We start from the raw sequence: 14,507 nt of genomic DNA on the forward strand, positions 1-14,507 counted from the left end.
TCTCCTTTTTTTATTTTTCTCTCACGATATTCTAATAAATATGCAACAAAACAAATATTTGGTGGAAAGTAGAAAACAACCATCACATAATTCAGTTACAAGTTTTAAAACATACCAAAATAAAAACTCAAAAACTAAAACACACCAAAAATAACTAAAAAAATAAAATGACTAAAAATAAAAGTTATATATATATATATATATATATATATATATATATATATATATATATATATATATATATATATATCAATAATCATCGTCGTCATCTCTCGCTCCACTTGTTCCAGCTTCATCTCCCTATCTCACTCATAACTCTTCCCATGCCAGAATATAAGGGTAATGAGGTGGCATGGTCGGCGGTCGCTTAATGTTAAGGTGTGAAAATAAAACAGTGATTGCTTGATTATGATAATTGATACCGCCACAAAGACTATCCAAATAAGTACCCCACACTTATTAAAAATTATGGGCTTCGACTCATAACTTTAAAACACACAACTTCTCTTGTATGCTCTTGTCTCTCCTTTTTTTATTTTTCTCTCACGATATTCTAATAAATATGCAACAAAACAAATATTTGGTGGAAAGTAGAAAACAACCATCACATAATTCAGTTACAAGTTTTAAAACATACCAAAATAAAAACTCAAAAACTAAAACACACCAAAAATAATATATATATATATATATATATATATATATATATATATATATATATATATATCAATAATCATCGTCGTCATCTCTCGCTCCACTTGTTCCAGCTTCATCTCCCTATCTCACTCATAACTCTTCCCATGCCAGAATATAAGGGTAATGAGGTGGCATGGTCGGCGGTCGCTTAATGTTAAGGTGTGAAAATAAAACAGTGATTGCTTGATTATGATAATTGATACCGCCACAAAGACTATCCAAATAAGTACCCCACACTTATTAAAAATTATGGGCTTCGACTCATAACTTTAAAACACACAACTTCTCTTGTATGCTCTTGTCTCTCCTTTTTTTATTTTTCTCTCACGATATTCTAATAAATATGCAACAAAACAAATATTTGGTGGAAAGTAGAAAACAACCATCACATAATTCAGTTACAAGTTTTAAAACATACCAAAATAAAAACTCAAAAACTAAAACACACCAAAAATAACTAAAAAAATAAAATGACTAAAAATAAAAGTTATATATATATATATATATATATATATATATATATATATATATATATATATATATATATATATATATATCAATAATCATCGTCGTCATCTCTCGCTCCACTTGTTCCAGCTTCATCTCCCTATCTCACTCATAACTCTTCCCATGCCAGAATATAAGGGTAATGAGGTGGCATGGTCGGCGGTCGCTTAATGTTAAGGTGTGAAAATAAAACAGTGATTGCTTGATTATGATAATTGATACCGCCACAAAGACTATCCAAATAAGTACCCCACACTTATTAAAAATTATGGGCTTCGACTCATGACTTTAAAACACACAACTTCTCTTGTATGCTCTTGTCTCTCCTTTTTTTATTTTTCTCTCACGATATTCTAATAAATATGCAACAAAACAAATATTTGGTGGAAAGTAGAAAACAACCATCACATAATTCAGTTACAAGTTTTAAAACATACCAAAATAAAAACTCAAAAACTAAAACACACCAAAAATAACTAAAAAAATAAAATGACTAAAAATAAAAGTTATATATATATATATATATATATATATATATCAATAATCATCGTCGTCATCTCTCGCTCCACTTGTTCCAGCTTCATCTCCCTATCTCACTCATAACTCTTCCCATGCCAGAATATAAGGGTAATGAGGTGGCATGGTCGGCGGTCGCTTAATGTTAAGGTGTGAAAATAAAACAGTGATTGCTTGATTATGATAATTGATACCGCCACAAAGACTATCCAAATAAGTACCAACCCGAATTTGGAATGGATCGGTAGGTACCCCACCCTCAAATTTTTGAGGTTATTGTTGTTGTCGAACCCTTTCCCCATGAGTCTAACATTCCTCCCCCATTCCCCACGAGCTCTAACCCATAATTCCCGCTACTCCTACCTTTGAGCTTAAGGAACATATCCTTATCGTGCTAAAGGATATTACATTTTCCGGAAAAGACCATGAAGAATTCCTCCAATAATTTTTCCCTCCATTAAAAGTTGCTAAAATCAAGAAGGCCATAGCTAACTTTGAGCAACAAGTGGGGGAGTCTTTATACGAGGATTGGGAGCGATACAAAGGGTTAATAAGAAATTGTCTAAAAAATGATCTAAACAAGCAACAATAGGTCTCGATCTTCTACGATGGGGTGAACGTAACGACAACACAACTCCTTAATTCTCAAGGACCTTTAACAAAGAAGAATCCCTCTTAAATTAAAGAATTAATCGAAGATTTTTCAAAGCACTCACGAGAATATCACAAACCTCGTAGTGATGGAGCTAGGAGGACCGGGACTGGTGCATCGGGAGATATGGCGACAATATTGGCAATGTTGAGTAGCATGGATTCAGAATGACTCAGATGTACCAATCCATACCCACAATAAATGTGGGTTGTGAGAATTGTAATGGTCCACATTTGACGAAAGATTGCCATTTGGACGAAAACCGGAATAGGAAAGCTCAAGTTTACTACTCAAGTGGAGACCGCTATGATGAAGATTAGAGGAAGCCGAAAAAGGAATGGTTGTATTATGATGAGTATAAAAAGAAAAAAGAAGAGAAGTATAGGCAAACAGGTTGGGGCTTTTACCAAAAGGAACAACCATAACCCGGGAAAAAAGTAGATTTGGATTCAATGCTTCGTAGATTTATGGAAGCTTCTGAAAAACGTCACGATGCAATTGATGCTACCATGAGGAATCATCAAGCATCCATCAAGAATATTGAAGCTCAAATTGGGCAATTAACTACGTTGTTTAATGAACGGTTAGCTCCTAAAAATCCCGATAATAAACCACTACCACATGTCATGGCCATCACTACTGAAGAAGACACTATTTTTGAGTTCTTAGAGGCTTTTGAAGAAGAAAAAAAGCAACCCAAATCCTAGCCAAAGTGAACAGTATTCAAAAATAAAAGTTGTGTTGAAACACCTACCTCATGATGTGGGCTCGGTCTGAACAGAAAAGTTCTTATTGTGTTAAAGCTTATCAACCTCCTTTACCATTTCCTTCTCAAGCCAAAGTTCACCTGCTGGAGTAAGAACATATCAAGTTTATGAAGCAAGTAAAGGGTATTCCGATCAATACTCCTTTTATTGAATCCTTGGCAAAATTTCCCGAATATGCCAAATTTATTCAAGACTTACTTAACACTCGCCAAAACTGGAGAAGACCTCCAATGTAGTACTTAGTGAGAAAAGTTCCATGGTCATTATGGAGGGCATACCAAGGAAGATGGGAGATCCTGGACACCTTACACTTCTATGTGAATTTGGAAACAACATGAAGACATATGCTTTAGCCGATTCTGGAGCAAGTACAAATTTAATGTCATATTCATTTTATCAAAAGCTCAACCTTCCAGAATTGAAGGTTACTAGAATAACGATTCATATGGCTTACTGTTTGGTGACTCATCCTCGATGCATAGTTGAGGACATTTTGGTAAAAATTGGAAAATTTATTTTTCGAATCGATTGTGTAGTACTAGATATGAAGGAGGATAAAGATGTCTCAATTATCCTTGGACGCCCTTTGCTTAATACCACATGAGCCTTAGTGGATATTCGTGAGTCAAAGCTTACCTTATAAGTGGAAGATAATGAGATGACATTTGGAGTGGAAGACAGCTTCAAGACAGATTGTGCTCAAAATGAAGTATTCTTTATGGATGAAGAAAACGAGCTTTTGAGATATTTGGAGAGTTTTTGGGAGGAGAGGTAGTGCACAAAACAATACTTTGAAGAAGAAATTTCTTGAAGATTAAGGAATTGAAAAACAAGTCATCACATCAGTTTGATTTACTTTAATCATGTTGATTTATGTTGAACTTATGTTTTCGTTTTCAACCATGAGTAGCTGAACTTATTTGCTTTCATTTAGCTAGATGATACTTTGACTCTATAGCTTAGTTTATTAATTTATGGATTTTAATAGTTGGTTTTGTGTTTGTGTTTGATTATAATTACCTAGCATGTTAAAGTTGTGATTTTGTTGCTTAATTTCAAGTTAAGTGTAGCTTAGTGACCATTAAATTACATAAACTTGATTACCTAGTGATTTAGTAACCATTAAATTACTAGAGCTATCATCGACCAAATCTTAGAAAAGTAATGAAAGTAACAAATTTAGTTGTGCTGGAGAACATAAATTGTGACCATAATTGTGTTTGCTTGGATATATCTTACATAACCCATCTATAAATAATAACTAATTATGTGTTTAATTTGCTTGTGTATAACCATATAAGGTAAAACATGAATTGGTGAAAATATTAGTAAATTTGAAATTGAATTGCTAATTACATAATAATTGATAACCAACTTTAACAATCCATAATTAGTAACTAACCATAGGGAAAATGTGGATCTGAACTAAACGAAAGTGTTTTTAGTATATAGATTAAAACCATTAGTTAAATGTTTAAGTTTGTCTGAACTTGAAAAATTAGATAAAACCCTTTTTAACTTTTACTTGTTTTTAGATTAATCTATTAGTAGTTAGGTTAGTAAATTAAATCCGATCATTGAGTTCGATACCCGACTGTTTGTGCTATATTATTTGTGGATAGGTTCATTGCCTTAATTCGTAATAGTTAGTTAGATAGTTGGTAAAACTAGTAGGTGTAGCAATTACAACACATCAAAGTTTTTGAGGGGTTGAAAAAGGAAATTGCTAGAAAATTAAAAAAAAATTAATTTAAAAAATTAAAAATAGATTTGAAATAATAATCTAAAACTTAAAATCTAGTAATAATTTAAAAACTTAAGTTGCTAGTGTTGCGTGGGACGATCCAATGCAATCTCAAATCTTTAATTGAACCAACATATATTATAGTATATTTGTGGCTTCCCAAGTTTTAGTGAAAAACCATGAGATATGAAAGATAATATGGTATTCTATATGACATAATAAGTTTTGCAGCCTGTACCCGGAATCTATCCAGAAGAGCTTATGTAGTGATTGCACTTAGACTAAAACCTTTAACTAATAAAGGTTGAAGTTAAGCGCTCTTGCTTATGCATGTAGGAATTGAGCAAAAAAAGTGAGGTATTTAAAAAAAGAGAGAAAGTTACAAAAAAGTCGTAAGAATTTTGAAGCTATCAAAGTAGGAAGATCAAAGATCAAAAATTCTGAAGAATCAAAAAGTTGAAGATACCAAAAATTAAACACAAAGGTGGTGAATTCAAAGAAATCAAAGAGCAAATATCAAAGAAGTGAAGAATTCCAAAAGCTCCATCGTGGTATCAAAGTTGTAATTTTTCTGGATTATGTATGCTTGGGTAGGTTAGCCAAAAATACCTTGAGGTTAAGAAAGATTTATGAGGATGGATCTGGAGGGCTGCAAAATGAGTGTCATACAAACTAAGGGATGAAGGTTCATAAGGATTGTGAGTATTTAGGATTGAGAAGTTTTTAGGAACCTTAGACACAAATATACGCATTGTGGTCTTGGTATAATGGTTTGGTTCAAAATGGATTGTCTTATGTGATATTGGTGATGAAAGTTTAATTTAAAATTGATTAGTTTTTCTTGAGGTCGAACAAAAGATAAGTGTGGGGTATTTTGATATTGCCATATTTATACACATTTTTAGGTAATATCTTAATACATTTTATTTAATATTTTGGTTAATTGCAAAAATATTTGGTACTTACTGAATTAAATTGTATTTTGCAGCCAATAAAGACACTCTTGAAGAATATGGACCATAATTGACAAGGATTGGAACTTTAGAGGATTGAAGCTTAAAAGAAGAAAATTCTAGCGAAAAACCAAGATAATCCCGTTCTTTGAGTTTGATACCCGACTGTTTGTCCTATATTAATTTTGAATAGGTCCACCGCCTTAAGTCGTAATATTTAGTTAGATAGTTGGTAAAACTAATAGGTGTAGTAATTATGACACATCAGTGTATCTTCTTTCTCAGACTAAAAATATATCTGACTTGTTTACACGGGCGTGGCTCTCTGACAATCAGATTGTAGATACTTCTTTTGAAACCAATACCGGACTATTGTGGAAAGTTTTGTTTATCTTACAATTACTCATTCTTATATAGCTCTTGATGTTCATGTTGTTAGTCGGTTTGTTACAGCTCCTACTCCTATTCATTGGGAGTTGTACTCTATGTTATGAGATATCTTCATGACACTTAGATTCAAACCTTCTTGTTTCTTGCGACATCATCTCTTGAGTTATGTGACTTTAGTGATGATGATTGAGATGGTGATCATCATGATCGCAAATCCACCACCGGGTTGTGTGTGTTTCTTGGAGAGTCTCAACTTTCATGGAAGAAGAAGAAACATGATGTTGTCTCTAGATCTTCCACGAAGGCTGAGTATCATGCTATGGTTGTGACTATATGTGAGATTATCTGGTTACAGTGGCTTCTTGCAGATATGGGGGTTTACATTTCTTCACCTAGTCCCCTACATTGTGATAGCAAAAGTACTATACAAATTGCAAAAAATTCTATTTTCCAAGAACGGATGAAGCATATTGAGATTGATTGTCACTACACCCATCATTACTTATAGCTCGAGACCATATCGCTTTCGTTTGGTCCATCAACTTTGCAGCTTGCTGATATTTTTACGAAAGCTTTGTAGCGTCTCGATTTCATTTCTTGTGTGAAAAACTCTCAATGCTTATTGCTATGAAATTGTGAGTTTGAGAGGAGAAGGGGGGGGGGGGGGGGGATGTTAGCCAATATGTTATAAGCTCACATGTTTATGGACCTTTTTTCTTTAGCTCTTAGGATTTAGTTCCCTTGTTAGCTATATATTCATCTCATTCTTTTGTGGCCCTAACACTTTTCATTCTTGTTTGTATCCCTAACACTTTCTAATGAAGAACTAGCTTTTCTCTCTTTTAAATATGAACGTTGTCCAATCATCATAATAATGATGAACTTTTGAAAAGGAAAGTGACTTGTACACAATAGTTTTTTTTGTCATACACAACAATTTATGCATTATTAAGTTGTACATTACAACATTTTAAAGCACCAATTATTGTGTATGGAGAAAAATTGTTGTGTACAAATCATCACCTTTTGAAAAATATTGATCTTTTATCTTACATTCATAATTAACGATGTTGTTTTTGTAGAGTTCATGATTATAAACCCATAACATATAGTTAGCCGTTGGATATAAAATTACAATATATAATGAGTTTAATGAATAACTCAAAGAGCTTAAATTGTTTTAAATAAGCAATTACAAACACCCCTTGAGCATTTTTCAAATCTAAGACTTTTTTTCTTTCTAATAAAATATTTAATATTCTACATTATAATTTATATAAAGTTATAGTATATCTTATGATACAAACATTTATTTAGTAGACTAATTGTGATTCCCATTATGCATGCATTTAACGATAGGCTCATGTTTCCTTAGTTTCCTAGTTTTAGGCCATGTGCTCCATTTCCTGCATGTCCTCATTTCTAGCGTAATTTTTGGACCTAGTTTGCAAATTTATATTGTTTGGTTATAAATGAAATCAGGCAAATTGCTACAAGTATCTCTTGTTGTCCTATTTATTTTCTTAGAAGATTAGTCGTCTCAAATTGATTTCTATCATTATATTAGTTTATGATTTTTATAAGTTTTATAAACTATGAAAAATTGTCAATTAAAACACTAAACTGATTATTTATCATATTCAAACAAAAAAACAATATTTGAGCATACGACCTATTATATATATATATATATATATATATATATATATATATATATATATATATATATATATATATTCAAACAAAAAAACAATATTTGAGCATAGGACCTATTTTATATATATATATATATATATATATATATATATATATATATATATATATATATATATATATATATATATACACACACACACACACGACCTATTTATTTTCTTAGGAGATTAGTCGTCTCAAATTGATTTCTATCATTATATTAGTTTACTAGTTTATAACCCGTAAGAATCACGGTTATAAATTTAATTAAATTTTTATATTAAAAAATCAAATTTATTAATTAATTATTTAAAAAAAATTATTACTTAAGAAATATTTTTTTAGTTATATAAAGGGAATTATACTCAATGATTTAAATAAATATGTGAAGTTATATCACCTTATAATATATATTAATTTTATTTTATTTTTCAATCTAATGTTATTAATTTAATATAATTAAAGTGAGAAAATTAAAATTTTGAAATTTAAATGAGGAATCAATTATTAATTTAATGTAATTAGAGTAGAAATTTGAAATTTGAAATGGATAATTAATAGATTGACAAGTTGCATGATAGGTGATATATAACATTAATGAGGAGTCCTAATTGTATGACACTTGTCAATAGAAGATTAAACTTATTCTTTTACTAGTTTATAACCCGCGGAAACCACGGTTACAAAATTAATTAAATATTCATAGTAAAAAATTCAAAATTATTAATCAATTATTTTATATAAAATTTTAAATACATTATTAATTAAAAGATTTTTTTTTATTAGTTATGTAAAATTATAATTATTGATTCAAATAAATATGTGTAATTAATTTATCATATATATTAGACTCTTTTTATTTGTGAACTAATGAAAACAATAATGTAAAATTTAAAATTTAAAATTTAAAATAAAGAATAAATAGATTGACAAATAACATCACATTAATTAGGAGCTTTGATAAATTTAAAATGGAGAATTAATAGAATGACAAGTGGCATCATATTAATTAGAAGTTCTAATATTATGACACTTGGCAAAATGACTACTCTTTTATTAGTATAGAGATTATACTAGTTTATGATTTTTATAAGTTTTATAAACTATGAAAAATTGTCAATTAAAACACTAAACTGATTATTTATCATATTCAAACAAAAAAACAATATTTGAGCATACAACCTATATTATATATATATATATATATATATATATATATATATATATATATATATATATATATATATATTCAAACAAAAAAAACAATATTTATGTAGTAAACTATGAAAAATTGTTTATCATATTCAAACAAAAAAACAATATTTGAGCATACGACCTATTATATATATATATATATATATATATATATATATATATATATATATATATATATATATATATATATATATATATATATATATATATAGGGTTAAGTTCAAATGAGAACACTATTTAATGTAAGAACGTGAGAACACTCCTTTATGTTACTATTCTACTATGAATTTAATATGTATAGTATTGTAGTAATTATAATATGAATATATTCAATTTTATATTGCTATTCTACTATAAAATTTAGATATATATATATATATATATATATATATATATATATATATATATATATATATAGTAATTTAGTAAATTCTAATGTGAATGTTAAATATGTGATTGTTCATATATTCGGTGATGAATAATGTCATAAAGTTGTACATACAAAATTTTAATATGAATATTAATGTGTGATTGTTCATATATTTGTTGATGAATAATGTCATATCGTTGTATATACAAAATTCATAATAAAATAGTAACATAAAGTAGTGTTTTCACGTTCTCACATTAAATAATGTTCTCATTTGAACTTAACCCTATATATATATATATATATATATATATATATATATATATATATATATATATATATATATATATATATATAGAGAGAGAGAGAGAGAGAGAGAGAGAGAGAGAGAGGTGGCAATCGTGTCGTGTCGTGTCGGGTTCGTGTTGTATCGAAACATTAAACGGGTTGAAAGTGCTTGACCCTAACCCGACCCATTTAATTAACATGTCGTGTCAACCTGTTTATTTTCGTGTCGAGTTCGTGTCGGGTTTCGGGTTAGGGCTATACCTTGAAATATATCATGTCATGTGAGGTTAAAAGATTGAGCATGTTGAAAGAGTAGGAGTTGGGTAGGCAGAGAGGAAAAACTAATAGTTTGGAGGCAGAATAGATGAAGTCATAGCAAATTCAGATGACAAAATTAAAAAGTGGGAGTTGGGGAGGCGCAGGGGCGAAACACAAACACTAATACTAGGGGGGCCGAGATACCAAAGGAAATGATTAAGTATTATTTTTCAAATGCTAATGTTTGTTATTTTTATTTAGTACTATGTTATTAGAATTGAGAAACAAAAGGTTTTGGAAATGAGTCAATATATGTTCGTCCATGTTATTGATCAATTCCATTTTTGCAACACAAATTACAATTGTTAGAATGACACTCATCTCTAGCAAACATAGAATTATAAATTTGACAATCTTAAAATATCAGTAAAGTAATTAAATTAAGCAAAACAAGGATATTTTAAATAGTCTAAACTTTAACATACAACAAAAAACAAATAAAGTTAATAAAGAAGTCATATTCTCTTATAAAATTAACTAAAAAAAGGAACAAAAAAAGCTAAGAGTTTTTAATTTTCTAATATATTGATAGAAACTAAAAAAGCAACACCTGACAAAAGAAAGGTAGTCTTCTACCGTCTACACTTACACAGTTACACCGACATACACATTAAATAGCAACAAAACAAGAGCCCATTGATAATATATCATCACAAATAACAAAAACACACTTAAATAGAGAGGAAGAGGCATGAGAATAACGAGGGTGTTAAAGAGAGAGCAAATCACGTACAGTGTGTGGATGGCGAGATCTCCAACTAGAGATGATCGTAATGCGCATTCGGTCAGACACACATGGGGGACAGGAGGAGAAGGTTTCCGGCAGTGACTAGAGCCATTTCTAAGGCGGCGATCGGAGACTAGAGTGTCGCGGTTAGGGCTTTTAGTTTCACGTTTTAGCCTTTTTTTTCTATTATTTGTGAAGTTTATAAAAGTTTTGGAGTAGGATTTGTGGGCTTTTTGAATATGGTGAGTTTAATCGGTGATTAGGATTTGTAAAGTTTTGATTTTTAAATTAAGATTACTAATTTATTATAAGTTTTTTTAGTTAAAGACTTAATAACAATTTCCTTTTAAAAGCTAGAAGCATCATCTTATATTTCTTTTATTTTTTTTTATATAAACCATGTTTAGATCTATCATGTTCTTGGTCAATAAAGCTGGGGGGCCATGGCCTCCCCTGACCCCTTAGTAGCTCCGCCACTGGGGAAGCGGATGAAAAGGTCGCGAGGATGTGAGAGTGGTGAAAGAGACTGGGTAGTTTGGGAGAGAATGGAAAAACTGAAATTAAGTCTTAATCTAGACGACCAAGTCATTTCAACATTACAAAACGACTCAATTCGAAGGTTTTCTTTTACTTATGGTCTTGGTTTTGTATCTTTCTATTTTATTTAAATAATTCAGAAATTTTGCATATAAATAAACGGGTCATTTTCGAGTCATATTCGAATTGAAATTTTCAACCCTAACCTTACCCGTTAAATTTTCGTGTCGCGTCGTGTCAACCCGTTTATTTAAACGGGTTGAAATATCTTACCCAAACCCATTTATTTCGTGTCGGGTTCGTGTCGTGTCAATTTTTGCCACCCCCCTCTCTCTCTCTCTCTCTCTATATATATATATATATATATATATATATATATATATATATATATATATATATATATAAAATTGTAGAACTCATTATTCGGTACCTGTTCGGCCGACTGCCGAGTAGCGAGTACTCGAATTAGGTAATTCATGTAGAAATATTTTTAGGGAGATTGTATATGTCAAAATTATAAGTTAAAATCATAATTTGATTGAAATATATAACAAAATTAGATACATGTGAATATCCAAAAACTAAAAAACACGCAATGGTCTCACTTCACGAATAATTACTAAAAATTTACTATATATATATATATATATATATATATATATATATATATATATATATATATATATATAAAATCAAATATGTGTGTGTTAAATAATAAATCATTAAGTATATTATACATATTAATAACTGACTTGACCGAGTTTTACAATATTGCTCGCTTCAGTAAAGGGCCGATTAGGGAGTACTCGGATTCTGTAAATCGCCTCGGTAAGGGGCCGAGTAAAGAGTACTCGGTCGAGTAATCGACCAACTCGGTGAGTATTACAACATTATATATATATATATATATATATATATATATATATATATATATATATATATATATATATATATATATATATATAAGTTCAATTGAGAAAAATAAAAAAAAATTGAGAGTGGGGGAATCATTCTCAACCAATCATTTATTTTTGCCGCAAACGCTCAGACGTACCAGACCAACGGTGGATGAGTAATATTCATATATAAATATAAATATAAGTGTATTCATATATGAATCCACCACCCCCTCCGCCACCAACCACCGCCACCAACTACCACCGCGACCACCTCTGCAACCAACCACCACCAACCAATGCCATCTCCGCAACCACCCACCACCGCCATATTGATATATGAATAACCAGTTCTTCTATACTTGTCAGGTACGCTAAGGCGTTTAAATGGCAGATTCAAAATGAATGACCCAATTTCATTCCCTTATTTCAAATACATATTATTTATTCACACATCACTTGTTAAGAAAGTTCACTTATTAGAATGGCCATACGATTCTACACATTGGAAAGCATTTGTTGCATTATATCATTCTACACATTGGAAAGCATGTGTTGCATTATACCATTCTATCAAAACCTTAAAGTCTGTCCATTTAATGAAAAAGAAATCCCACATGTAACAATTATTTTGAAATGTACCATTTTTCCCCTTAATGAATTGTTGTTAGTTGGTATTTTACTTGGAAGTGAATTTCAATTAAAATCTTTATATGGGTTTAGTGTTTGTCATAACAATTATCTAGTTTCTCTTTTATCTAATAAATAAAATGTCACGGAAGTCTATAAGATATTTAGATTCTTCAATTCCTTCTGTCAAAATGAATTATTGATTATATATATTATACACTTATAGCCACATGAATTATATATGTATTTTGTCAACATGAATATCGAGCATACACAAAACCAAAACATTGTGATTGGATGCACTACGAGCCCAACTATAAACATATTATATATATATATATATATATATATATATATATATATATATATATATATATATATATATATATATATATATATATATATATATATATATTTAGTTTTGTTATTTTGTTTAAATAATGTTGTTAAATTAGAGTTTCAATGTAGATGAGATGACATTAAATGAGATCTAATGTTATTGCTATTGTGAGTGGAGTGATGCGACATTTGTTTGTTGAACCGTAACGTTCAACATTATTGAACGGTTGCAAGAAACAGACCGTTGATAATTCAAGTTTATGGATATTTTTTGGTGATTTCGACTTAGTGAGAAGACCTAAAGAGCGATTTAATTCTAAGTTTTTCCCTTACACGACGTCAACATTCAACAACTTCATACATAATACGGGTATTTTGGAATTCAATATGCACATAAGAAGATATACATACATGTGCGATAATGGGGTGAAATTAAGCATGTTGGATCGAATTCTCGTTTGTCCTAACTTCATCTCGACCCAGCCTTCTTCTATGGTTATCGCCCTTCCACGGGAATGCTCTGAACATTCCCCTATTATATTGAAGACTAATGTTGTTGATTATGGTCCCCCACCATTCTGCATCTTTAACTCTTGGCTCTTACAGGATGGTATCGATGATATTATTAAAAACGCCATTGAATCCTATAGCGGAGGGGGCTTGCCTTATGCTTATCTTGCTGGAAAATTGAAAGCAGTAAAACAAGCAATTAAAAAATGGAGGAGAGTGGAATACGAAAAGGAGTTAAAGGAGCTCAAAGAACACAAACAAAAAGTTGAAGAATATGATAGAATCGCTGAAAGCAGAAGATCGTTACTGGACCTCAAAAAAATGGATAGAAGTGATAGGAAACAGAAAATCATGGAAATCGAAACTATCACATGGTTAGATCTAAAATAGAAGGCTCGAATCAAGTGGTTGGTAGACGAAGACGAAAATTCGAGATTCTTTCATGGCACTATTAAAAATAAAAACAGAAGGAACAAGATCTATTGTAACGACGTGAAAATTTAAAACAATTTTTTTCATTTTTAAAATGCATACTCTTCATAACACATCTTATAAAAATCTCTTTTATTTAATTACAAAGCACAACTCCAGTATTAATCCAGGATCCTCATAATTCTTTCTCTGGTGTGTACAATCAAGTCGGTGCCGTCCCGCGATCATGAGAAGAAAAACCTGAAATACATAACACATGACATGGTAAGCACGAAACTAAATGAGTTCCCCAAAATACCACATATAACACATAATAGTCACTCGA

The 14,507-nt window shown here is 30.3% G+C and overlaps 1 long non-coding RNA gene across 1 annotated transcript; it reads right to left on the minus strand.

Annotated features, from left to right (window-relative positions):
- Positions 1 to 13,585: 13,585 nt before the first annotated feature.
- On the minus strand, positions 13,586 to 14,214 carry LOC145069198 (uncharacterized). Its single transcript, XR_013689362.1, has 2 exons — positions 14,063 to 14,214; positions 13,586 to 13,919 (listed from the first exon to the last, which is right to left on the minus strand). It is a non-coding gene; the product is annotated as an uncharacterized LOC145069198 (long non-coding RNA).
- Positions 14,215 to 14,507: the final 293 nt, after the last annotated feature.

Source organism: Lactuca serriola, chromosome 8 (genome assembly GCF_051521515.1).
Source record: "Lactuca serriola cultivar US96UC23 chromosome 8, Lser_US96UC23_V15, whole genome shotgun sequence".
Taxonomy (NCBI): Eukaryota; Viridiplantae; Streptophyta; class Magnoliopsida; order Asterales; family Asteraceae; genus Lactuca; species Lactuca serriola.